This window comes from Giraffa tippelskirchi, chromosome 12 (genome assembly GCF_054371585.1).
Source record: "Giraffa tippelskirchi isolate mGirTip1 chromosome 12, T2T-mGirTip1v1.2.pri, whole genome shotgun sequence".
NCBI lineage: Eukaryota > Metazoa > Chordata > Mammalia > Artiodactyla > Giraffidae > Giraffa > Giraffa tippelskirchi.
The window spans coordinates 50,479,347-50,505,769 of record NC_137286.1 but is presented as its reverse complement, the minus strand read 5'-3'; the positions used below and the strand labels follow the sequence as shown (position 1 = coordinate 50,505,769).

Genomic DNA, 26,423 nt, shown 5'->3' with positions numbered 1-26,423 from the left:
GAAGTGATGGGACCAGATGCCATGATCTTGCTGTTTTGAATGTTGAGTTTTAAGCCAGCTTTTTTACTCTTTCCCTTTCATCAAGAGGCTCTTTAGTTCTTCCCTTTCTGCCATAAGGGTGGTATCATCTGCATATCTGGGATTATTGATATTTCTCCCAGCAATCTTGATTCTAGCTTGTGCTTCATCCAGCCTGACACTTTGCTTTTGTACTCTGCATATAAGTTAAACAAGCAGGGTGACAGTATACAGCCTTGACATATTCCTTTCCCTATTTGGAACTAGTCTGTTGTTCCATGTCCAGTTCTAACTGTTGCTTCTTGACCTGCATACAGATTTCTCAGGAGACAGGTAAGGTGTCTGGTATTCCCACCTCTTGAAGAATTTTCCACAGTTTGTTGTGATCCACACAGTCAAAGGCTTTGGTGTAGTCAATAAAACAGAAGTAGATGTTTTTCTGGAACTCTCTTGCTTTTTCGATGATCCAAGGGATGTTGGCAGTTTGATCTCTGGTTCCTCTGCCTTTTCTGAATCTAGCTTGAACATCTGGAAGTTCACGGGTTCATGTACTGTTGAAGCCTGGCTTGGAGAATTTTGAACATTACTTTGCTAGCATATGAGATGAGTGCAATTGTGTGGTAGTTTGAATGTTCTTTGGCATTGCCTTTCTTTGGGATTGTAATGAAAACTGTGGCCACTGCTGAGTTTTCCAAATTTGCTGGCATATTGAGTGCAGCACTTTCATAGCATCATCTATAGGATTTAAAATAGCTCAACTGGAATTTCATCACCTCCACTAGCTTTGTTCACAGTGATGCTTCCTAAGGCCCACTTGACTTGCATTCCAGGATGTCTCGCTCTTGGTGAGTGATCACAGCAGTGTGGTTATCTGGGTCATGAAGATCTTTCTTGTATAGTTCTTCTGTATATCCTTGCCACCTTTTCTTAGTATCTTCTGCCTCTGTTAGGTCCGTACCACTTCTGTCCTTTATTGTGCCCATCTATCAGTGATCTTTAAATGTGATGCAGGGGTATATTGGGGCTTCCCTGATGGCTCAGATGGTAAAGAATCTGCCTGCAGTGGGGGAGACCTGGGTTCCATCCCTGGGTTGGGAAGATCCTCGGGAGGAGGGCATGGCAACCCACTCCAGAACTCTTGCCTGAAGAATCCCCATGGATAGAGGAGCCTGTTGGACCACAGTCCTTGGGGTTGCAAAGAGTCGGACATGACTGAGTGACGAAGCACACACAAAGACACACACAGGGGTGTATTGTGTGTAATTTTTACACACAAGATAGTTTGGAAGAAGTTTATCACAGAGTGTTATCTCTAGTTTTGTTTGCAGAGTGAGATGATGGTAGAATGGATTTTTTTGGATCTCCTAAATACTTTGCTATATTTATATCTATCTTTGTATATAGTTTAATGTTTCATTTTCAAACAGTTAATGCTTTGGAGCATCTGCTCAGTTGGTGAGTCTCTGGGCTGATGCAGTTTCATTTGTTTGTGGTTATTCACACTGTGTCTTCCACAGATGGGTCTTTGACTGTGGTCTGTTGTCTTGAAAATTTGAGCCGTTGATCACCAGGGGGAAAGTCAGGGGAGGAGAGTATGGGTGGTTTTGATAGAAGAGTTCACAGCAGCTCCTGCGAAAATTGTTAGCACATGTTCTCCTCACCAAGCTAGTTGAGGCACCATGTTGTTCAAAGGGGACGTTGTGTTGTGTTCGTATTGTGGTGGGCAGATCACTTCAGCTAAATTGACTCAAACGTGAATTTTTTTTTCTCCCTAATTTGAATTATAAGTTTCTGCACTAACTTAGATCGTTAGAAGCATTCTTTTTCCTAGGTGATAACAGTGCCAAAGGTGACAGGGAGTTTTTGCAGATTTGACATTTTCTGTAATTGATGAATCACCTCTGAAAACACAGCAGTATAATTTGAAATATCTCTGTATCAGTCCACGTACCTAGTGTTGCCTGTTGAGTTCTGCCCTGTTTAAGGTAGTTGCCTTTCTGGAGTTGGAGAAGAGAGACCCATTGTGGCATTGCGTGGGGATCATTTCTGTTACCTTTAATCTGTCTGGAGGAAAGCGGGTTTTTTTTTTAACCTTGCATTCTTTGTGCACAGAGAGGGTGGGCTCAGAATACAAAGGAACTCTGCCTGTGGCTTTGCAGTTTGGGAGTTATTTAGGAGGAAAATGGGACAGCTCGAGTTTGAGAAGCAGAGTCCTAATTGTTCACTTGGTCACATGAAGCCTTGGGGCCTGGCCGAGGTGCTTTCTGCCTCTGAGGATTAAGAATGTATATGGGTCAGTGGACAGGAATGACCAAAAGTTTTTGCCTGGGCCCTCCTGCTAAATGAGTGCCGTATGTGTGCTTAGAACATAAGATAGTGTGTATTTAAAGGACTTTTTCATTCTAGAGAGATCTTTTACTAAAGATCAGGCCATTTCCCAAAAAGTGTCTTCTGAAAAGTTAAGTCACTAAAGGGAAGGAGAGACTAGTACTGGATGCCTGCATGTGTATTATCGTGTGTTGATTTACATTCCCTCAATTCTTGACAGTAATCCTGTAAGATAGGTTTTATCCTCCTTGCCTTTTTGATGAGAAAAGTATGGTTCAGAGCTTTGATTTTTGCCCCTCTCAGGTTAATGGACTATAATTTTCATCCAGGGCTTTGTGACTATAAACATACTCTAGTTTTTATTATATATGGCATAAGTGACATTTTTTATTCATTCTGATATAATTATACCCAACACAGCCGGCTTAAAATTCCAGCTTGTTCTTGTTGTAAATAGAAATCATTGTGGTCTGCCTTTCAAGTTTTCCTAGAATTCCTAAAAGCATGCTGGGCTTCCATGTTTGTACCTTGAAAGTAGCAGAAACTTGCCTGAAAAATTGTATTCTACTTCAGATGCAGGGGCTTTGTGGATCAGCATTAATAATTAACATTTACATACTCTTTCACGACTTCAAAGTGTTTTACAAACAGTTAATTAGTTCATGTTTAACCTATATTGGAAGTTGAAAGACCAGTTTTTTAGGTTCATTTTAACAGTCCTGAAATGTTAAGGACATAAGTCTTCAGTAAGAAAAATGTAGGTATGAACCGTGAAATATTAAACATCTCTCCCCGGTCCCTTAGCTTTGCGCCCAGTTTTTCTCACACCAGGAGTGTTTTTTTGGGGTGGTATGCACATCTTTTGCTTAATGCCAGGGGATGGAATTACGTGGACTGTAAGATACAGGATGCAAAGATCTGGATGATTCTGTGAACTGTGGTGCAGTTTTCTTTCCTGCATCCCCTTCGACGTGAATGGTCCTTAATTCCTGTGGGGTTTTGAAGTGATCTTGAAGCAATTGGCACAGTGACTTTGTCAAGTGAGCAGAGTCGTCATGCATGCTAATTGCTGGGAAAAATTCTTTTCCTTTTCACTCCTGGCTTAGGAGATAATAACTCTGTAACTGAATCCCTTGCTAGTTTCCTCACTTGTCACCTGATTCCTTCTCCTCCCCTCTCCACACCCAATAAAATGACATTTAACCTGGCAAAGTTGTGTAGCTGGAAAAAGATTGGAAAGGAAGACGATAATTCAGCTGTGTGTCTTGTCACCTAACCAGCTGTGTGACCTTGAGCTGGTTAGTGCTCCCCTTCTGCCCTTGAATTCTTTTGTTCTGTGAAATAATGTGTTAAAGTCACCTTTCATTGAGTCCTCGACGGGTGACTGGGAGGACACTACAAAACTTCTTGGACGTGAAATGGAAGAGATGGTATTTTCACATCAGTGAAGATTCTTCAAAGTTGCAGTGACTTCGCCCTTGCTGCTTTGGTTTAGATAATTAATTTTCTTACTATTGTTGCCAACCACCCTGCTGTACTTTAAATATCTCCCCTCCACCGCCCTTTTTCTAATACAGAACAATAAATAGAACCCTTTGGTAAATATTGTGTCTGAGTGATTTCCTTAAGGCAGGACATGCAAGTTCCTTGTCATCATTGCTTTACAGCCCTGTTGGTCAGAGGAACCTGTTGATGAATCTTTGTTGAGCTGATCTTGCCAGAGAAACCTTAGTACGTGATGGCAGAAAGAAGGATTCTGAGAGCTTGGCCTGTATACTTAATAACACTTTTATTATGGGTGGGAATCTGTTCTTTTAATGGGGCTAGGTGGGAATGGCCCTGAACGTTTTACTCAGTCAAATCATGTTGTTTTTCAAATATTTTTTTCCACTGCCCTTTTTCTTCACTGAAAACTTACAAGTGAGATGAGTTGGCTTTTGAACCTTTTTATAACGTTAAATACACCCAGGTTTAAGCTTTTCATCCTGTTTTACCTAAATTTTTGGTAACTTAGAAGGAATGTTTGTTAAATAATAATACTGTATTGTGAACTTTGAGTAATTGAGATTGACTTAGTTAAATGTTGGAACCCACCATTTTACTTTAGAGGATGCCTGTAGGTAACACATTTATTAATACTTTTTTGAAGAAGGACTCTTTTTGGGCCAAGTTTTGTATCAATTGGGCTTCACCGGTGGCTCAGATGGTAAAGAATCCGCCTACAATGCTGGAGACGCAGATTTGATCCCTGGGTTGGAAAGATTCCCCTGGAGAAAGTACTGGCTGCCCTGCTCATTCCAGTATTCTTGCCTGGAGAATCCCATGAACAGAGGAGCCTGGTGGGCTACAGTCCATGGGGTCTCAGAGAGTCACACCCGACGGAGCAATTAACACTTGTATAAATTAGACAAGATAGAAGTTTTTAGGTGGTTATGGAAAAGACCCTGATGCTGGGAAAAATTGAGGGCAGGAGGAGAAGTGGATGACAGAGGATGAGACGGTTGGATGGCATCACCGACTCAGTGGACATGAGTCTGGGTAAATTCCAGGAGTTGGTGATGGACAGGGAGGCCTGGCGTGCTGCGGTCCATGGCGTCACAAAGAGTCGGACACGACTGAGTGACTGAACTGATCTGATGGCAAGTATCATAAGCTACAGAAGTAAATGTATTTTTCTAAGATACTGTGCCAGCAACTAGGTGAAAAGAATGTTCTTCCTGTTTTTTGCGTATCTTGGCTTGTACTGTTTTTGGTGAGCTCTTTACTTTTTCCATGTTTTCATTGCCCACCGTTTCCCCTCTTCCAGTTAGTGCAGTAGGGCTCGTTGTCATGTTGCTCACTGACTAGGTGGGGACAAGGTAAACCCACGTGTCTGTATTTCCTTCTCAATTACAAGGTCCTGGAGGACAGACTGTATCTGCTTTGTTCATTGGTGTATTCCCAGTACGTGGCATTGTTCATGACACATAGCAGTTAGTTACTCCTTAGGACATATTTGGATGGATGGATGAGTTTGTAATACAACTATATATGAATAATATGTGCTTATTATTGATATCGGGTTGGCCAAAAAGTTTGTTTGGGTTTTCCCATAAGACGCTATGAAAACTGAATCAGCATTTTGGCCAACCCAATATTAATAAAATCTATTTTTTGAGACTAAATGAACAGAATTTTTTTTTTTTAATCCCAGCATCAGTTGTAGTTTGATTATGGTGAGTTAAATTAGCCTTTTGGGGGGACGCTAAGGGCACCATGTTAAATGGAACGTTGACCAGGGTTGTGACCTAGTCTGGCAGTAGTGTTTGTTCAGCTCTTCCTTGTTTTTTCTGTCATTTTATATTTTAACCTGTTCAGCAGCTTCGTCACTGTCATATTAGTGTGGCTCACACATGGGTGTAGGTGTGGCTTGCCTGCCTAATTTTTAAAAAATGTGTTTTAAAATTGTATTCAAAATAGAACAGTAGAATTGATCCCTGCAGGCCCATTACTCAGATTCTGGAGAATTAGTGAGATTTTGCCATTATCTGCCACATCCCTTTTTAAATCACAGTCATATTGTGATATAATCCGTATAGAATAAAACAATATGTTTACTCCAGTTGTTTTGAAAGTTCCTACCAGGCTTATTTTCTTAACAGTGAATTTTACATGAGACTTTCAGTCCAGTGTTTAATGCTTGTAAACCATGAAATGTCTCTAAGTCATGGCATGGTATGTTTCCAGGATACAGAACAGACAACTTTAACTCAAAGCTAGTGAGTGCTGAGTAGGATTTTTTTTTTCCCTTTCAATAGAATCATTTCAGAAATAGGATCATAAACCTTCTATTAAGCACTTTTGTATGCAATCTGAGGTTTCTGTGAAATTAGACATGGAAAATTAAACAGAGCTGCACAAGTTACTGATCTTTGCAGTTTTTGAGTTCTCCCTTAGGTTAGGGTTTTTCTTTCCCCTTCTTTGGATGACTGTTTCTCAGATACTAGTACAAGAATGTTACGATCTGTATGAAATTATTGTTGGATTCATGTCAGTAGTTTTTCACCACCCCCCATAGAATTTAATGGTTCTTTTTTTCTTTTGAGAATCTATTTTTTCTTCCTAAAATGCATTCCTATTTATTTTGATTTTTTTGTGAAGGAAATACTTTTCAGGTAATTGAATATCTTCATAAATTTAGTACTTCCTGAAGAATTCATTTGGCAGTGTACGTAAAGGTAGTGTTGATTTTAGAATTGCTTCCTAATTCAGATCTCATCTTAGAAGCTTTCATTTGAAGCCCGGGAACAATTGATCCACTGTTCTTCATGGCCCCTATTTGTATACATTCTGTCCTTAAGCTCATGAATTCTCTGAAATACCACCCCCCTGCCTCCACCCCTACTTTCCCCACTACCCCCACCCCCAGGCGTCGTTTGGGTTGCTTTGCCAAAAGCACTTGTGGCTGTCTAAAGATTTACCACTTTGATAGTTGCCTCTCTAGGATATGTGCCTGTAAACGGAGAATTTTCTTTCCTGAGTCCGAATAAAAGTAATGATTTACCTTAGAGATACCTCAGGACCCATACAACCAAAGGAAACTTGGAGGAAAAATTATATCTGTTCTGTCCCTTCGGTCTTGATGCCTTTGGAAATCTACAGGCCCTGTTGCTGAAGACAAGCTATCGTTTAGTGGGAGCCTCTGTTGAACTACGTTTATCAGTTCTCACCTCTGCAGGGTGTTTGTATGATTTTGCCAGAGAAGGAGATTGAGGTCCAAGGAAGCTAATAAATTAATTAATTGTATTAGTAGGTATACTTAATCAGGCATTTAGGTAACTTACTAGGTGCTGGGGTCCAGGGATGATCAAAAATAAAGACGCCATTCCTGTTCTTAAAGTGCTCTTGATTTTGTTTCTTAATTAATGTGTGATAGCAACAGTGATAGTAACAACTGCCATCATTTACTACTGCTTTCCGTGTGCCAAGCTTAGTCCTCTGTGTTCTGTACAGCCTTATTTCATTTTAATCCCCACAGCTCTAAGATGGGGTCAGCTACACACAGTTAATGGATGAGGTGACTTGAGGCTCAGAGAGGCTGGAGAACTTGCTCAGGGTCTCACAGCACGTGGGAGAATTAGGACTTGAATGCCAGTCTCTGACTTCAGGGCCCAAGCTCTTCATGCATCAAGAACATTGCTACCAAGAGTTGAAATAAGTAATTATGTGAAAGGAACATCCACTGTGAGCTCTGATTTTGGCAGAACTTTGTGTAACTTTGACTTTGCCAGTAGATTTATTTTTAAAGTTCAATTTCTGCTATATAATCTGTTACTCTAGAAGTCATCAGAGTTTTCATGATTCATGAGAGAGATTTTTTGTTTTATTTTTACTAACAGCAGTGATGTACAGTCCCTGCAGAAATTCAGGAATTACCCATAAACAAAAAAGTACACATGAGAATAAGTGACACTGCCTGGAAAATATTTTGGGTACAACTGGTGTTTTTCTTCCCAAACTAAATTTGTAGAAGGGGTGTGTGCATTTATATATATCATATGTGATCGCATTTTATATGCTCTTATGTATAACCAGATTATAAAGTACATTTCACGACTGTACTTTTCCACAATGTCAAGTGAATATACTGGCTATATAGTATTTCATTGTATGGATTTAGATTTAAACTCAGATCACTCGTTACCTTTTTAATTTTTTTTTTTTTCATTTTTTGACCATGCCACACAACTCGTGGGACCTTAGTTCCCTGATGAGGCACTGAAGCCGTGTCTTTGGCGGTGGAAGCCTGGAGCCCTAACCGCTGGATCGCGGGGAGCGCCCTCACTGCTTTCTTAGGGGTGCTGTTTGTCTTCTTTCCCCTCCGCCCCCCCTTCCCCCTTTACCCTGTTGCAAACACTGCTGTGACGAACAGCCACGCACATAATGTTTGTATTCTTGTTTACTTATTGCTCGCAGAAATGGAATTGCTAGGGCAAAGATTGTATGTTTCAACAGCTTTTAATACATACTGTTGTCTACAGAAAGTTTATTATCATTTACACTCCCACTGGCCGCATATGAGTGCCTGTTTACCATTTACTTCTCCATCTTTTTTTTTTTTTTTTGCCTGCACTGTGTGACTTGCCAGCTCTTAGCTTCCCCAAGCAGGGATTGAACCCCGAGATGGAAAGCTTGGAATCCTAACCACTAGGCCACCAGAGAACGAACTCCCCATAATCTTAAAGTTGTTGTTGTTTTTTTAATCCAACCTTTAAAAGGAAGTGTTAAATGCCATGGTAAAATTACTAGTAGAATTACTGAACTACTGGCAACCAGTAAAAGAACTCTGTATTTCTGAAAGAATAGAAAGAAACTCGTGAAACATATTCCCTACTCTCTTAAGCACTGAGAGTTAATCTAAGATTGGTTCTCAGTATTAAAAGGCCCATAAGGGAACTTCCAAATAAAGTCTCTGATGGTCATATTCTTTGGCAGCACCTTAATTAGCAGTCCTAATTAACTCCAGGAATGAGGTGCAGAAGTGTTTGAGATAAGATTTATAGAGATGATAGAGTTAGGTAACCTCCTACACACTACACAGAGAAGAAGAGGGTGACAGAGGATGAGATGGTTGGGTGGCATCATTGACTCACTCATGAGTTTGAGCAAACTTTGGGAGATAGTGAAGGACAAGGAAGCTTTGTTGTTCAGTCACTCAGCCGTGTCCAACTCTTTGCAACGCCAGGCTTCTCTGTCCTTCACCATCTCCCGGAGTTTGCTCAGAGTCCTGGTGTGCTGCAGTCCTTGGAGCTGCAAAGAGTCTGACGTGACGGAGCGACTGCACAGCTACACAGAGTGATCCATGAGAGAGGATCTGTGGCCGTTCTGTTGCACATCCAAATGCATATGAAAAGTTTAAAAATCAATATCGTATCTAATAATGAATATGCAGAATTCACATACGTGCCCAAAATCACAGTCATGTGTTGACGTTGTGGTTTAACCAGGAAAATAAAAATCAAATTAAACACTGGTCCATGCTCTTGACTTACTAATATGGCCACACAGTTTTCTGTGAGACAGATGAGTTAACTGGTCTCAACTATGATAGCAGTGATTTTTAATTAGGTAACGTTTGTCACAATTTTCTGTACTATAGGTAGGAAGAATCAGTTGCATAGCAAATTATAAGTCAGATAGGTTGTATAAGTTGGTCTCTGGGCACTGTTGATACACCAAAGTGTGTCAGTTCTGTTGGGCATTCTTAGCAGTATTATGTGGCTGATCTTTAGCCTAGTCCTGGTTATAGAGAAAGATTTGCTGGTTGACTTAGTAGATAAATCATTGCTAGAAGAGTTGATTTATGATAGCTCTATAACAGTGTTGCCTGGAACCTGGAGATTGTTATTCAGTTGAGGGAGAACAACTGTGATCTTCTTGGAAACACCCAGTTTTTTATGTAGCATACCTGATTCTTGAACTGTTCAGATTTCATCCATGTGTCTGGGTGTTGTTTTGGTTTCATAGGAACCCTCTTAAGTGGAGTTTTGAGGACATCTTCTCCGCTGACCTGAATTTTCAGAGGGCTACTGCTTTGGAAATCTTTCGGGGTCAGAAGAGTTTTCACCTTCTTCTTTTCCCTGTTACAATCACATTGCTTGTACTTGAATCTTAAAAAGTTTGTCATCCTGCATTCACTGTTTTCTCCTCCTTGGCAACCTGAGTCGTTTTAATCCTAGCTTTTTCTTGACACACTGCCCTTTGGGAGATGAAAAGGGGAGTAACAACATTCAGCAGATCAGGCGAGGACTAGGATCTCAGCCTGTAACATTTCAGAGGATTTGCCGCTTGAGTCTGGGTTACTTTTTCTTTCTTGTCCTATGGTTTGGGGCGTTAACTTGAAAGGCCTGGTAATACAGAAGCGCTAGGAGTTAGGTGTTTCACTGCAGTTGTTCTGGGACACATGACAAGATTACTGGGGAACAAAGTAGTAAGAGAATAGACATGATATAAATAACTCATTTACCAAACAGAAACAGACTCAGAGAAGAAACTTATGGTTGCTGGGAGGAAGGGATAGTTTGGGAGTTTGGGGTAGACACATGGTTGCTGGGAGGAAGGGATAGTTTGGGAGTTTGGGGTAGACATGTACACACTGCTCTGTTTCAAATGGATAACCAGCAGGGACCTACTGTCTAGCACAGGGAACTCTACTCAATGTTATGTGGCAGCCTGGATGGGAGGGGAATTTGGGGGAAGAATGCATACATGTATATATATGGCTGAGTCCCTGTGCTGTCCACCTGAAACCTATTACATTGTTGATTGGCTATACTCCAATACAAAATAAACAAAATTTTAAGATTAAAAAAAGTATTAGCAGAATATAATGTGAGAGTAATAGAGTAATATAAAATTAGTAAGAAAGTAAGGATGTCAGATATAAAATTTGAGAATCAAAACTCTTGGACTGTGATATAGGTAAAGGTAAATTTTGATGCAGAGCGTTCTGTAGCTGAGAAAAACTTGATTGTTAGTGGACAGACAATAGATTCGGATTCAGTAGATTTGGGCTCTAGACTTAGTTTTTTACTGACAACCTGGAGCAAGTCACTTAGACACACCCTTCCCATCCCCAATTTCTGCTGTTAAAAGTGAAATGCCTCCATTTTTGTTTTTTAGTTTGTTTTCTTTTTTCGAAAGGTATTCTCAGTCCCTCGGGATTCCTAAGAGTTACATCAGGGGTCCAAGTAGGGTTGGGGCGGCCATGAGAAAGAGACCAAATTGTTCCCCATGGAGTAACTCCACTTGAAAAAATTTTACTTTTGTGGACTTCTTCTGATAATTCCTTTGAAGAAAGTCCCATTGCCAAAATCAGTTTGGAAACATCTAGACTGAAACATCTTGAAAATGCCTTTGGATGCTAAGAAATGGTGTTTCCTAATACTCCTGCATAGTCTCTGTTCTTGGTGTGACTCTCTCAGAGGTAGGGGGATACTGGTTCTGGTTCAGTTGTGAAGTCACCGCACAGAACAATGGATAAAAGTGTGCTCTTTGACTGTTTGGCTCTGCTCTGATGCCCACTCTATGTGAGAGACTTCTCAACTACACGATTAGAAATCAAAAGTGCTTTTTACCTCTCCTAGCTTGGAGAATTTTAATAAAATGGTAAAGAAAACCATATTCTTTGCTTATCAAAACATTTATACTGCCTGCCACTTCTTTGAGCATCTGCCTTATATCGTTTCATATAAGTTGTCTCCTTTAACCCTTGGATGGCCCTGTGAAGCAGCTGGGGTTAACTGTGCTGTAGGTGTAGACCAGCCAGGTTCACTGAGATCGTGTGTCTTGGCCGAGCTCCCGCAGTTAGTAATGGGGAGAGCTGGGGTTTGAAAGTAGGATTGCGCTTCTAAAATACGTGCACGCGTTGTTGTTAGCTTGCCTCTCCTACATTTAGAGTAGACTTGTAGCCGGAAGAAATTATAGCACCATGACTACTCATGGTTATCATTAATGAAATCAGGCAATATAAGTAATTGGCAGCTTTCATTGTTTTTGTTTGTTTGTTTTTGCCTCGCCGTGTGACTTACGGGATCTCAGCTCCCTGCAGGGGTTGAACCTGGTCCATGAAAGTGAACGCTTCGCATCATGAGCACTAGATCACTAGGAAGCTCCCTCGCTGTTCTTAAACTGCTTCGGATTATGCCAAGGACTCTTAATCAGAGGGCAGAAATGGTTTGATCAGACTGAATATATATATTCCTTATCCGTTATCTCCTTCCAAATAAGGAATAAATGAGACATTTATCAGATTAGAGCAGGCTGAAATAGTCTGTATGAAAGCTTGGAAATGATTCCTGAAAGAATAATAGATATGAAAACAAACAGAATTCTGCAGTAGATTATGCTAAATTCTTCTATAGATTACATTATTTCATAATCAGTGTGAGATTCTTGATATCCATAAAGCTAAGCAAGTTTGGTGATAACTTTGATGCCTCGAGAACAAGTTTACTGTGATATTACCTAATTGCAAAAAAAACTCTGCATTTTTTTTTTCCTTCAAAATGTAATAATTGATTACTGGGCATTGTAAAGACACCACCTTGTGATGCTGCTCTCCAGGGCTTAGTTCTTCCTTACTCATGTAAGAAGATCCATCACCCAGTCCCTTTCAAGTCCACCCGTGACCAGGTGTCCTGCTGTACGCAATGAAATTGAGGAGAAATGACACCTGTCACTTTTGGACGAAAGCACTTAAAAGCTGATGTGAAATCCTCTCTCCCTGCTGGTGGGATCCTACCACGTGACTGGTGCAGAGGGAATGCTGAGTTGAGAAGGACAGCCTCTGTAGAGAATTTCCCGGGACCGGTGCTGATGAGCAAGAAATAAACTTTGAGTTCCGCCTCCACCACCGTCTGGTTGTTGGTTTGCGTACTGTGACCTAGCCTGTGCTGATGTTACTGCATGTGGGTTACTACATGCGTTGTCCGTACTGATTGGTGTAGAGGATTGCTAGGGAGAGGGACTGACCAGGAGCAGAGCAAAGTTTAGTGCGGATGTAGAGAAACTCAGTGATATTAAATGTGTATTAAACAGCCAAGTTGCTCTTTCAGCTGTCATCCATTGTATGTTCTGTCAGTTTAATTCTTCCAGAAGTACAGCTTCGGTCCTGTCACTGCCCTGCCTGAAAACATTAATAGTTCCTCAGTGCCCACAGAAGAAAACCTCAGTCAGGTCCACCACATGCTTTGAACCTGTTCCTTTGCTGTGTTGAACTGGACATGCCTTTGCCCGTTCACGCGTTTGAGAAACCCTCGCTGGTCACTTTGCATGCCTGTGCTGAGGTCTGACTCTGGGAATACACAACATGTTCTTACCATCTCTGCATGTCCAGGTTGGACTCGGCTTTTGATACGAGCCTTGAAGGGTATTTCCTACTGAAACCCTGCTTTATTCTTAGTAGTGGTGTATCATTTCTCTCTCTGACTTCCCAAGACGTTCTGGCACACCACTTTCTGTCCTGTGTTGTACATTTTTACTCTGTGTCTCGTTCCCTTTCCTGGCGGTTCTGTCACACTTTTCCCTAGCTCCTCCCATAGGGTAGGGACTCAGTAATATTTACCAAGTGAGTGGTTGTTAGAGTGTGATTGCGTTGAAAAGTCAATGATTAATTTGCTTTTGTTTGACAAGTGGTGTTATTGTTAGAGGTATTTTGCCTTCTTTGCTTGCACTTTCCGCCTTCTGGCTTCTTGGGTTAAGTAGTGGGACCTTATGTGGCAATGGCATTAAAAGAGAAAAGCATATCTACAATGCTGTATCCTAGAACACACTGATTGCACCGAATCTTCTTTCCCACTGTGTAAGGTCTGGCTTGTGTTTTCTTAAAGAATTATCATAGCGCTTCTTAATGTGACATGTGGAATAATTCTAGGGCACAAATGTTTTAACCAGTTCAAACTTTTTTGTCTTGATATTTTGCTATCTCTATTGACAATCTCCTGAAAAATATGTGCCACTGATTCAGAATTTCAAAATGGGTGGTGAAAAAAGGCCCAGATCCTCCTCTGGTTTGGCTGTTAGCTAACTGTGGTGGTTTCGGTCGTGAACTTGGTATCCACAGAACAAGTGGGCTGGACAAGAATCTGTGATTCTTTTTCTGACTTTGCACAGGACCAAGTACTTTGAATTCTGATTTGGTGTGGATACGAGAATTGGAGACAGCATCCTGCTAGAGTTGGGACAGGATGAAGGAGCCTGTGGATTTATGGATTTATTGAGTGGTTACTCTGTTCTGGATGCTGTCTGTTCACTATCTTGTGAGGGAGTTTTTATCTCTGTGTTTCAGTTAAAGAATTTAAGGCTCCAAGAAGCTATGAGGATCCTTGTGTAGGCCACACAGCTGGTAAGAGCGGGATCCAGAACACTGGTCCAAATCAGTCTCACTCCAAAGCCAAGTCTCACTCACAAAGCCTGTTGTAAATTGCAGGCAGTTCTTGGTTTTGCTAACAGAGTGGCCTTTGGGGCAAAATGAAGCATGGTCTGGATGTGTCTTGAAGGAAGCACTGCATGTTGCATATGATAGTTTGTAGAATAGTCTTAGAATACAAAGGAGAGTGACTGGATAAACTCTTTTTTTCTGGCTCTTCTGTTACCCTGTGTACCCTGTTAGAGGGGAGTCATTACCTTTGTTCTTGTTAATGTGCTTTACGTCCTGAGATGAAGGGACTTGACTGAAGTCCCCACAACTTTCTGTGGGTTTAAGTGTTGCTTGCTCCTCAGTAGTTTTTGCGACCTTGGGCTGCATACGCAGCCTTTCCGAAATGTAGTTTTTGTGTGTGTAAAATGGAGTAAACAATACCTGCTATAGCATCCTGCTGGATTTCGTCTGTAGTTGCAGCTGTTATTGGGGAAAAAAACTTTTCAGCACAAATCACGGTCCAGGATGATGGAAGGTAAGAGAAGACCTACACAGAAGGCACAGTGTAATAGTCAGCATCTTAAAACAGAGCTTAGACACTTTGCTGCTGCTGCTGAGTCACTTCATTTGTGTCCGACTCTGTGCAATCCCATAGACGGCAGCCCACCAGGCTCCCCCATCCCTGGGATTCTCCAGGCAAGAACACTGGAGTGGGTTGCTGTTTCCCTCTCCATAGACACTTTGAGGGGAAAGTATATGAACATCAAACTTAACTTTCTAGGGGTAAATTATCTGGGGGATTCTGTTCAGCAGACATTTGAAGCATCCTGTTATGTGCCAGGCCCTGAAAGAACCGATGGAGAGTAAGACACAGTCTCATCTCACTAAAAGCGCATCTCTAGAGGATAAGCATCTTGCTCACAAAACAAAAATTAATATTATGCCCGTTATAAGTAGTATTAGCACATTGAAGAAAATGAGCAAAATGAATGGAACCAGCCACTAGGAATGCAAAGATAATTTTTTTTCTTGACTGCGCTACACAGCCTGTGGAAACTTGGTTCCCCAGCCAGGGGTGGAACCTACACCCCCTGATTTAGAAGCCTTGAGTCTTAATTGCTGGACCACCAGGGAAGGCCCGCAGATAATTTTTGGGTGAGGTGGAAACTTGTGGTACGACAGTGATACCTATAAAGCTCTAAGGGACACAGGTGAGGGATGGGGCATTTGGATTGGATCTTAAAGCATGAGTGTAGGAGTTGGCCAGGCGTGGGTGGAGGAGAGAAGGGATAGAACAGTGGTTCTACCGGGACAGAGTCTGGTCAGAGGAGCACAGCCAGCCCTGTGTGCTTGAGCAGTGGGCGGCGTTGTGTCGTGTGGGTGGTTAAGGTGGAATGGATGGAGTGTCTCCGTGTCACGCTAGGAATTGAGTTTGTCCTCTTGCAGCTAAAGGGAGGATCCTTGGTTTTTATTTTGGATTGTTCATTCCGGGAGCAGTACGGGTAGTGACTTGGGGACAGGGGAGCGCTGCCCCCAGAAGAGGGGGAGGAGACAGTCAGCATCGTCTAGGGCAGCGGTGCTGAGGGCCTGGCTGGTGCAGAGAGGAGGGGGGGCATCAGCAGATCCGCTGGACATCGTCAGGGTTGTGTGGGTTAAGCCTGGTGAGTAGGTGGTGGGACGCAGCGGGTGCCAGGTGTCCAGGGTGACTAGACGGTTCCAGCTCAGGCTGCAGGGTGAATGACTGTGTACTGAGTGGCCTGATTGACCCAGGCATGGTGGGTATGGAGGAGCAGGTTTCCTAGAGGAGGTGACATTGGAGCCGGGTTTAGATTACCTCTTTCCTTGGTTTTGGTTCTTGCTTACAGTCTTTTAGAGGTCATTTATTCATCCGAAAAACATCGTCAGCTTACTGTGCACCAGTAATCTTCACTTTTTAAATTCAATTAGTCTTGCTGAAATAACACATTGCATGAAATCTACCATCTTAACCATTTTTAGATGTGCAGTTCAGTGGTGAGTGAAAGTCGCTCAGTCATGTCTGACCCTTTGCAACCCCATAGACTGTACAGTGCTTGGAATTCTCCAGGCCAGAATACTGAAGTGGGTAGCCTTTCCATTCTCCAGGGGGTCTTCCCAACCCAGGAAACAAACCCAGGTCTCCCGCATTGCAGATGGATTCTTAAGTGCATTTACATTGTTTTGCAACCATTGCCACCATCTGTTTTCTGAATTGAAACTCTGTACCTATTAAACAATAACTACCTGTTTTTTCCTAACCCCCAGTCGTCACCATTCTCCTTTCTTCCTTTTAGTTTGGCTGTTCTAGGTACTTTATATAAGTAGAATCATAATAGTGTTTGTCTTTTTTGTCGCTAGCTTGTTTCACTTAGCATAAGGTCCTCAAAGTCCACTTGTGTCTCAGAATATTCTTCTAAGACTGAATAGCATTTCAGTGTATGGATGTACCATGTTTTCTTTATTCATTCATCCACTAATAGACTCTTGGGTTGCTTCTGGCTGTTGGCTCTTGTGAATAATACTGCTGTGGATGTGGGCATGCAAATATCTCTTGAAGTTCCTGTTTTCAGTTCTTGGAGTGTACACACATATAAATGGAATTGCTGGATTATATGGTAGTTATATTTTTAATTTTTTCAGGAGCTGCCGTACTTTTTTCCCATGGTGGTCAACACCGTCTCACTTTCCCATCAGCAGTGCACAAGAATTCCAATTTCTCCACGTCCTCTTGTTTTTTTTTCCCCTCAATAGTAGTCATCCTAATGGGTGTGAGGTGGTATCTCATTGTGGTTTTGATTTACATTTCTCAAATAATTAGTAATATTCAGCATCTTTTCATGTGTTTATTGGCCATTTGTTTATCTTCTTCGAGAAATATTCCAAGTTCTCTGCCCATTTTTAAAAATTGGGTTCTTTAAATTTTTGTTATTGAGTTGAAGGAGTTCTTTATATATGCTGTTCATTAACACCTTATTGACTACAGCCATGAAATGAAAAGACGCTTGCTCCTTGGAAGAGAAGCTATGACCAACCTAGACAGCATATTAAAAAGCAGAGACATTACTTTACCAACAAAGGTCTGTCTAGTCAAGGCTATGGTTTTTCCAGTAGTCATGTATGGATGTGAGAGTTGGACTATAAACAAAGCTGAGCGCCGAAGAATTGATGCTTTTGAACTGTGGTGTTGGAGAAGACTCTTGAGAGTCCCTTGGACTGCAAGGAGATCCAACCAGTCAGTCCTAAAGGAAATCAGTCCTGAATGTTCATTGGAAGGACTGATGCTGAAGCTGAAACTCCAATACTTTGGCCACCTGATGTGAAGAAATGACTCCTTGGAAAAGACCCTGATGCTGGGAAAGATTGAAGGCAGGAGGAGAAGGGGATTACAGAGGATGAGATGGTTGGATGGCATCACCAACGTGATGGATATGAGTTTGATAGGCTCCAGGAGTTGGTGATGGACAGGGAGGCCTGGCATGCTGCAGTCTGTGGGGTCGCAAAGAGTCAGACATGACTGAGTGACTGAACTGAAACCCCTTATTGAATATATGATTTATAAATGTTTTCTTCTAGTCTGTTCTTGTGTTTGTGGCCTTTGATGCAGCCAGTATTCTTTTGGGTTTAGTCTCTCTGTTGTGTCCGACTGTTTGTGACCCCATGGACTGTAGCCCGCCAGGCTCCTTTGTCCATGGGATTCTCCAGGCAAGAATACTGGAGTATGTTGCCATTTCCTCCTCCAGAGGAATCTTCTCAACCCAGGGATCCAACCCACATCTCCTGTGTTACCTGCATTGCTGGCAGATTCTTTACTGCTGAGCCACTGGGGAAGCCCGGCATTACAGAAGCAGCGTTGGATAAGACTGCTGGTGTGCTAGCCTGAGCCAAGGTGGGGGTGCTCAGGAGAGCTTGAATAGTCATGGTAACTGAACAGTTGTGTGCTCCCAGTGAAAAATAATGCCAGTTTTAGTTAATGTTCTCCATGAAGCAGTAAATTTTCACTTTTATCAAATCTCAGCCTTTCTAGTACCTTCCCACGCCCCCGCCAATACTGCATGGCATGCGGGATCCTGGTTCCCTGACCGGGAATCAGACTTGTGCCCTCGGCAGTGGAAGCATGGAGTCCCAACCACTGGGCCACCAGGGAAGTCCGTATGGTACCCCATAGGTAAAGGATTCATTCAAAGTGAGAGACCACACCTAACCTATGAGGAACTACCTACCATTGTCAAGTTTTAGTGTAATATCAAAGGAAAATACTAGCAATTATTTGAAAAGGCTGTTAAAAAACTCTTTTCCCAGTTGTGGATCTGAAGCTGAATTTGTTTTCAGTCAGAACTTCATATGTTAACATAGTTTGAATGCGGAAGCAGACATGAGAATCTAATAGTTGTCTTCTTTTAAGCAAGACATTAAACAGATAGAAAATATATGCAAAAATACCACTTTTTCATTAAACTTATGTTTTGGGAAAATATAGTTATTTTTCATCAAAACAGGTTATTTTACTATCTGATGATTTCATTCTATATAGTGAGTTTATTCTGTATAAAGTTTGAAACCACTGATTGTAGGTTACAGGTTGAAATTAGGTTCTGAGGGAAAACTTTAGATTCCGGCATATCTGAAAATCTGTATAGGAACAACACACAAGAAAAGAGAAATAATTAGTTTCTGTTTGTATTGTGCCGAGTTACTGGGCACTTAACATGTGTCTGGCCTTGCACCAAAGTACCTATATTAATTACTTCCTCTAATTTTTATCTTGCAGTGCATATATTTCCCCAGTTTTACAAATCAGGAAGCAGAGGCACAGAAGGACAGAGAGGTTAAGTCATTGGCTTAGACTTATTCAGGAGGTTAAGTAGCAGAGCCACGCTTTGGGGCTGGCTCAAGTCTGATTCAAAAGCCTGAGCTCTTTGCAATTCCCTACCACCGCACAGAAAGCTGTGTGTCATGAATCAGCAATATAAACATACTGTGGATAAGTCGTTGGAATAAAAGTGCATTATCTTTTTTTTTTTTTGGGCTGTGCCGTGGCACGCAGGACCATCTTAGTTCCCCGACCAGGGGTCAGACCCGTGCCCCGCTGCAGTGGAAGTTCAGGGTCTTAACCACTGGACAGCCAGGGATGTCCTGAAGAGTGCGTAATCTGGAGATGGCTCATGGAGGGCTCCAGCTTGGCTAAAGGTCCTGCCTATGGTTGGTTTTTTTGGTTTGTTTTTGAACCCTGGCCATAGTCTGCGGCTGTTTCGTGGAACCAGATCCTTAGAAGGCGAGCAGAATTTCACAGCAGACCCTGCCTGGAAGGCTGTAGGCTTTGTGTCTTTGTTTGTTTTATTTTGAAGATTTATTTATTTATTTTTGGCTGTGCTGGGTCTTCGTTGCTGCACATGGGCTTTCTCTCGGTGCTGCGGGTAGGGGGCTCCTCTCTGGTAGTGGCTCCCGGGCTCTCGTTGTGGCACACAGGCTTAGTTGCTTTGCAGCATGGAGGATCGTCCCAGACCGGGGATCGAACTCGAGTCTCCTGCACCAGCTGGCTGATGCTTCACCGCTGAGCCACCAGGGAAGCTGGCTTTATGTCTCCTGGGTTAGTAGTCGTTAGTATGTGATGTAGCTCAAGGTGGGGGAGACTTTCAGGGCAGCTGTAGTTAACAGACTCTTGACGGGGCTAGTTGTCATTCTCGGTTTCACACGGGGGTACAGGAAACTTTAGGTCATCAAAGTGTTGCTTTGGATCAGAGGTTGGTTTCCCCACTGGCAGAAGAGGAAATGGGAATGGGGTTGAAGGAGGTAAATCAGGGATAGTGCTGTGTGTCTGATCCCGGGCTCTTTGGTGTTAACTTGCTGAGAGCATCAAGTGACCTCGAGACAAGCAAGTGTGAAAGCAGATTGAGAAAGGGGAAGCCGGCCCACCCAGGCACCTCGCACAGGAGCTACGTTGCTACGGTTTCCATTCCGGATGGTGTGCGACCCGCTCGTTTGGGATCAACTGCAGAACACTTGCTTCTGCCTGGTAGAACGGTTTGCTGCCCGAGAGAACGTCACCAGCGTTTGTACTCTCACTGTCCCAGATGCTCGAGCAACGGGGCATTCTACTGTTTAGATACTTCAAAACTGTCTTTGTAAATTTGTTTTGAATTAATTATAGGACCAATTTTATTTATACTACACATTGTAACGCTTTATTAACGAGTGTCTGTATTTTATTATGTACCTGTGTGCTCAGTCTTTCAGGTGTGACTCTTTGCCACCCCATGGACTGCAGCCCGCCAGGCTCCTCTGTCGGTGAGGTTTCCCAGGCGGGAATACTGGAGTGGGTTACCATTTCCTCCTCCAGGGGATCTTCCCTACACAGGGATTGAACCCCACGGCTCCTGCATTGGCAGGCAGATTCCCTGAGCCACCAGGGAAGCCCCATATTTTTTATACTTTATTATATTTATTAAACTCGCATTGTTTTCTTTCTTTTTAACCCCCTCCAAGGAAATGGAACTGAGTATCTGTTTTAGCCCAAAAAGCAGGAAAAGGAGGTGTGATTCTGTTTTCATATTTTGGTCTTGCCCAGCTCTAGTGTGAATCCCAGGTTTCTCACACAATGCCTTCAAGCCAGAGTCTTACTTTTGCTCAGCACTGCTTCGGGCAGCATGTAACGGGAACTTGTCTTTTGGACTTTTGTATTATGTAAATAGGCTCTGACGGGGCAAATTTAAACTGTTGTGAAGATTGCCTATTCATTTCTAAAACTGTATTTTGCAGTAGAATTGAATTGCTAATTGTGTTGAAGGAGTTTTGAAATGAGAAGAAGACAAAACAAGAACTTATGAATAGTTGCACAGTTTAAAAAAAAAAATAGAAGAGGAAAATGAACATTGTGCTTTTTTCCTCCTCTGAACTGGTCAATAGCTATTTATTCCAATGATCACTAACAAAAAAGATTCCCAGACATAATGAAAATGAGTTTTAGTGAGATGTAGCTGATTATATATAGAACGAAGATGGAAAATGTACTATAAATACAAATGATACGGCTGCAGAGTGTTCCTTTATTTAGTAATTTGGGAAGAGTTAGGGAGCTCCAGAGTTGGATAAGCAAGTTGGTGGACTCCGTGTTTTGTTAACTCTTACGTCAGAGTGCCCTTTCTTCCTGTGGATGGGTTTCTAAGATGAATGGTTAATTTGTTCTTGGTTCTTTTCAATGACCGTCTTTGAGCAAATGACAAATTGAAAAGATGTCCTAACTCTGAGACTCTTGGCATCTGTTTGAGACTTTCTCTTCATCCTTCCCGTTGTATTCGGGAAGTCCATGACTGGATGAGACTTGCATGGCCTGGGAGGAGGGTTAGTTTTCTGTTTTCTAAAGTTGATTCCAGGCTTTGTGTTGCATAGGTTTGCAGCTTTTTGATGAAGGGAAAAACCTACTTGTGACAAAGGCTATATTATGTGAGCTTTCTTGGTTGAGTTCTCTGGAATTGGGGTGTTTTGTGTGTTAATTTAGTTTCAGGTTTGGGGTGGTAGGGAACTTACTCTAGAAGTTTGATCATTTTTTTCTTTGCTAAGTCTCCTGTGAAATTTCAGAGAGCAATGACTTTTTTTAAAGTGAGATATTCATAGATGGAAGATTAGCTCCAAAAATGTGACAGGAAGTTTCTGAGAGAACTGGTGCTTTGACGAAGCTCGAAATTCATGGATTGAGACTGATTTATACACAGAACGGTGCTGAGTCGGCATGGTGAAGGGCATTAGAAGGATCTGAACAGAGGCGGAAATATGACAGAGCAACTGTGTCTGCCTTGAGAAGGAAGAAGGGAAGTAGAGGTGACCTTTGAACAACACTGGGTGGAACTACATGTGGAGTTTTTCAGTAGTAAATATTATAGTACTACATGGTCCACAAATGTCAAACCGTGGGTACTGAGGAACATGTATGGTGGGCTGACTATAAGTTCTGTGTGGATTTTCAGCTTAGCCCCAAGATCAGCGCCCCTAACCCATGCTTTGTTCAAGGGTCAGCTGTTGCAGTCTGAAACCTCAAGAGTGTTAAAGAAGATTGGGACGAGATTATCCTTTTATAAACTCGGGAGTTCACTGGACCGCCAGATACTTAAGAAATACTATTCTGAACAACTATTTGTTGTGCAGTTTATATTTAGCTCTGTGATATGTGCTTGGGGAAAGAGTCACAAAAGAAATATATGTTAAAATTACTTCAGTAATTTTGGGGGGGTACTCGTGAGCAGCCTGATTAACTTTGGGTTTAAGACTCAACGTGTGGGTAGCCAGGTACTGTGGCAGACTGGTGCCTTTTTATTCATTCTGTTAATCTCCGCTCATACTGCTATTAATTCACTTTGGAAATCATCCATCTCCTTAATGTAAAATCACACCTTATGCCCCTCGCCGTGAGTCCCATGGTCATGGCTGGTAGCCACAATAATTCAAGGCCTTCAGTGGTCAATGAGTGTGCCCACGGTTCTTAATTTCTTCTACGGCTGACTAGTTTTCAGTGGGGAAAAGGAAATTTGAGAGCATTTGGGTAATCGGCTGTGACTTGCAAGACATGTGAAGTATCACATCACATCATGATAGATTATGGGAACTTTGGTGTCTGTTGGAATGTTGGAGATAGTGTCAGGGTCATTCTCCAGAAAACTGACCCATCTGAGAACCAGTATGTTCGCTCTGGTCCCTTCTCACCAAGGCCATAGTTTCCTTGTCTCTTCCTCTTCTTCCTTCTCCACTTACAGGTAAATTTTAGGCATTCTACACACAGGCTTCCTTAACATTTTACTGGAACAGGGAAGATGACCTGTCCTCTAAGGGTTGTATACTTATTAGAATTGACATTTGTTATCTGTGGTGGAGTTTGATGTGTTGGCATCGTAGAGATGTGTTAGATTTCAGTATATGATATGGAATTTTATTCACCAAACGGTCTTGCTTCCTTTCTTCCCAGAAGATGATTATTAATGCTTAGCTTGAACAATTTAACTTGATTTTTGTAATAATTTTTTCTTACAAGCTTGCTAATTTACGAACAGCAGATAACTTTTTCTTGCTTTCTGCTTTTTTTTTTTTTTTGCTGAGTAAATCCTAGAGTGGTATTAGAAATATTCATATGTCATTCTGGGTAGGGGTGAGGTCTTTCCTCCCTCCTAAATATATACCAAGTAAGTTCTAGTAGTTTCTGGACTTTGAAATTTTAGAAACCTCATTTTGTGTGGGATTTTGACTGCTTTTTCTTTGTCTTAAAATTGTTGTGTATGACCAAATGAATCTTTCTGACACGTTTCTTTTGATAAACTTGGAACAGCATTCAAACAATAGACCTTTAGGTTAGAAAATATTATTTATGTAAAAATAAACCAGAAATCACTGAAATAGGTTTTGGAGTATTGGTCAGTGTTGCTGAGTTAAGTTAATCGGTATGATTGAAGAGTATTTTTCAGACAACGAAATATTGGCATCAGTGGCAGAATGTGTTACCGTTTCTTTTTTTGTATGTTTGCTGCCATTCACCGAGTTTCCACTGTGTTCTAGCCGTTAGGTCCTAAGTACTCGCTTATCTTCAGCCATGACCGGTGAAGAAGATGACATTATTGTAATTTCATAGAAGGAGGAATTAAACCCAGATATTGGTGAGATGTTCAGATTGCACAAAACCAAGGGAGTTATTGGTCTTGGGAATTAAACCCGGATCTGTCTGGCTCCATCTTAGCACTGTCTGATAGAAATACACAGTGAGCCTCATGTAATTTGAAACTTTGCAGTAGCAAAAAACAAGTGATATTAATTTTAATATTTAACTCAAAATATACAAAAATACTATTTCAACATATAATTAATATGGAAATTGAGATATTGTACCTTTTTTGGGGGCACTAAGTCTGGAAGTCCATGTGTATTTCACACATACAGCACATCTCAGTTTGGACTGCCGTTTTTTTTTTTTAATGGGGACCATTTTTAAAGTCTTTATTAAATTTGTTGCAGTATTGCCTCTGTTTTTCTGTTTTGGTCTTTGGCCCTGAGGCACGTGGCATCTGAGCTGCCCCACCAGGGATCCAACCTGCAGCCCCTGCACTGAGCGGTGAAGTCTTAGCCACTGGACCACCGGGAGAGACTGACCGTCTCCTGTGGCCGGTGGCTCCTGCGCTGGATGGGGCAGTCCTAGTGCCTGTGACGTTGCTGCTGTTCTAGTTCAGTGTCCGCCCAAGTTGTGCATGTTTTTGATTTCAACTTAGAGCTACACTTGTAGCATTGCCTGCTCAAGCAGTATGCCTAGAGGCTTTAAGGAATTCAGTCACATACTTGTCCTTAATAATAAAGACCACAAGTGGCTAAGAACGCTTTTAACCGCAAAAGAACAGCTGAAATAGTGTACATGGGTTTAAGGTAGATAATTAAATTCAGCAGTCTACTTTCAGTGTCTGCTGTGTGTCAGGCATTGTTACATGTTTAGAGATTAAAATAAGAAATTGACTCTTACTCAAGAATCTCACTCCCAAGGGTTTAATTAGAACAGTTGTTTCCAGGGAGACTCCTGGCGGTCTAGTGGTTGAGACTCCACACTTCCAGTGCAAGGACTGGTTTCGAGTCCTCGTCGGGGAACTAAGATCCCACATGCCATGTGGCACAGCCAAAAATTGAAAGAATAAAAATGAAAAATAAATAAAACTATTAAAAAAAAAAAAGTATTACATTGAACTGAAAGGGTTAAATTGTGAGCCCCAGAACAAGTTTAAAAAATACAGTTCTCCTTCTGATAGTCTGTGACTTGCCATTATGTTGCCACATTTCTGTTCCTGATAAATTGAACTGTGATCATGCTGATTAACTTGGTGTGTATTTTCCCCTAAGCTTTTCATACAAGTATCGTCTTGAGTGTGACTGTATGTCAGTATTGAGCTGGATATCGTTATGTGGAGGGTTGTTTGGTTGCCAGATGGAAGTAGAGGTGCCTCATCATTTAAATTTAAAGAGTTGGTTGCATTCTGGTTTACTTGAGTTGGGAAGGAGAGTAATGTTTTTTCAAATTCACTCATTTTTCTGGTGAGGGGAAAGGGGAAATGAAGAGAAATGATCAGTTAATCAGCACTTATTTGTTGTTTCAAAAAATCAAACGCTGTTAAAGATAATATATGTCTTTGGTCCAAGGTAAACATGCATGTGTGTCCTACTTTCTGTTGTTAAAGGCCTTTGCCTCCAGGTGAATAGGGCGGTGAGAAGGTCCCTTCGTTTTCTCTCTGGGGTTATAAAGTGAAGCGGATGGGAGGGGGAAGACATACCATTTATATTGCCATGTCATTTCTAGATGCCACAGGGTGTCTGGCCCTCGAAACAGTGTCTTTACAGAGCAGTGGTAACTTTAGTATGCAGACTATTGTCACTTCATTTTTATGATGATCTGCAGAACAGCTTCTTGGACAGTCTCAGTGTGGACTGCCTTTGTTGGGGTCTTTAGTCTGACCCTTCCTGCTTGAAGGGATGGATGTGGAGACCATTATTGCCCAGCTAGTCAGTTGACCATCTGCAGTACAAGTTGGAAGTTGATACTTAAAACTCATATCATTACTGGGACGAGGAGGGAGGAATGCTTCATTTTACCAGAATATGACGCCAGGAAATTCTGTTGAGGGTAAAAATGAAGGGGCTCACGAACTCACTCCGTTATGTAAAAGGAAAAGTTACCTGAACAGCATGGAATTGTAGGAAGAGAAGCTGAAATATAGAATAAATTTTCTTTTCACTCCTTTCTTCAGTTTTGGAAAAAATATTTTTAAGGAACTACACCTAAAAAATGAGATTTCACACTTAATGGGGTTCCTGGTTTTTCACAGATTAGAAATCTTGAATTATGTGGAAATCTGCAAACCATTTCCGTTCTCATTAAACAAAGGTGCAAATGAACAGTGACTCAGAAATCCTGACAATAATGATTTTGATTATGTTTATTTGGTTTCTTAAGTTTTTAAAAAATAGTAACCAAAAAATAAATAGCGCAGCAGTCTTATAAAGTAAACAAGTCTTTTGTGAGATGTCTAGGTGTCAGACAGACCCTGACGCACATAGAATTGAGGTCAGTTAAGGGAGAATGTTGCTTTAGATTGCCTTAGAGCTCTTGTGGTGTGCCAGAGACTCTTCAAGGGTGGGCAGAGCTAAA

General features: G+C 41.7%; 1 protein-coding gene across 11 annotated transcripts in view; it reads left to right on the top strand.

The window, feature by feature from the left end:
• AKAP13 (A-kinase anchoring protein 13) overlaps nt 1-26,423 on the top strand; it is a 318,012-nt gene that overhangs the window by 10,640 nt on the left and 280,949 nt on the right. The gene's annotated exons all lie outside the window — the stretch shown is intronic.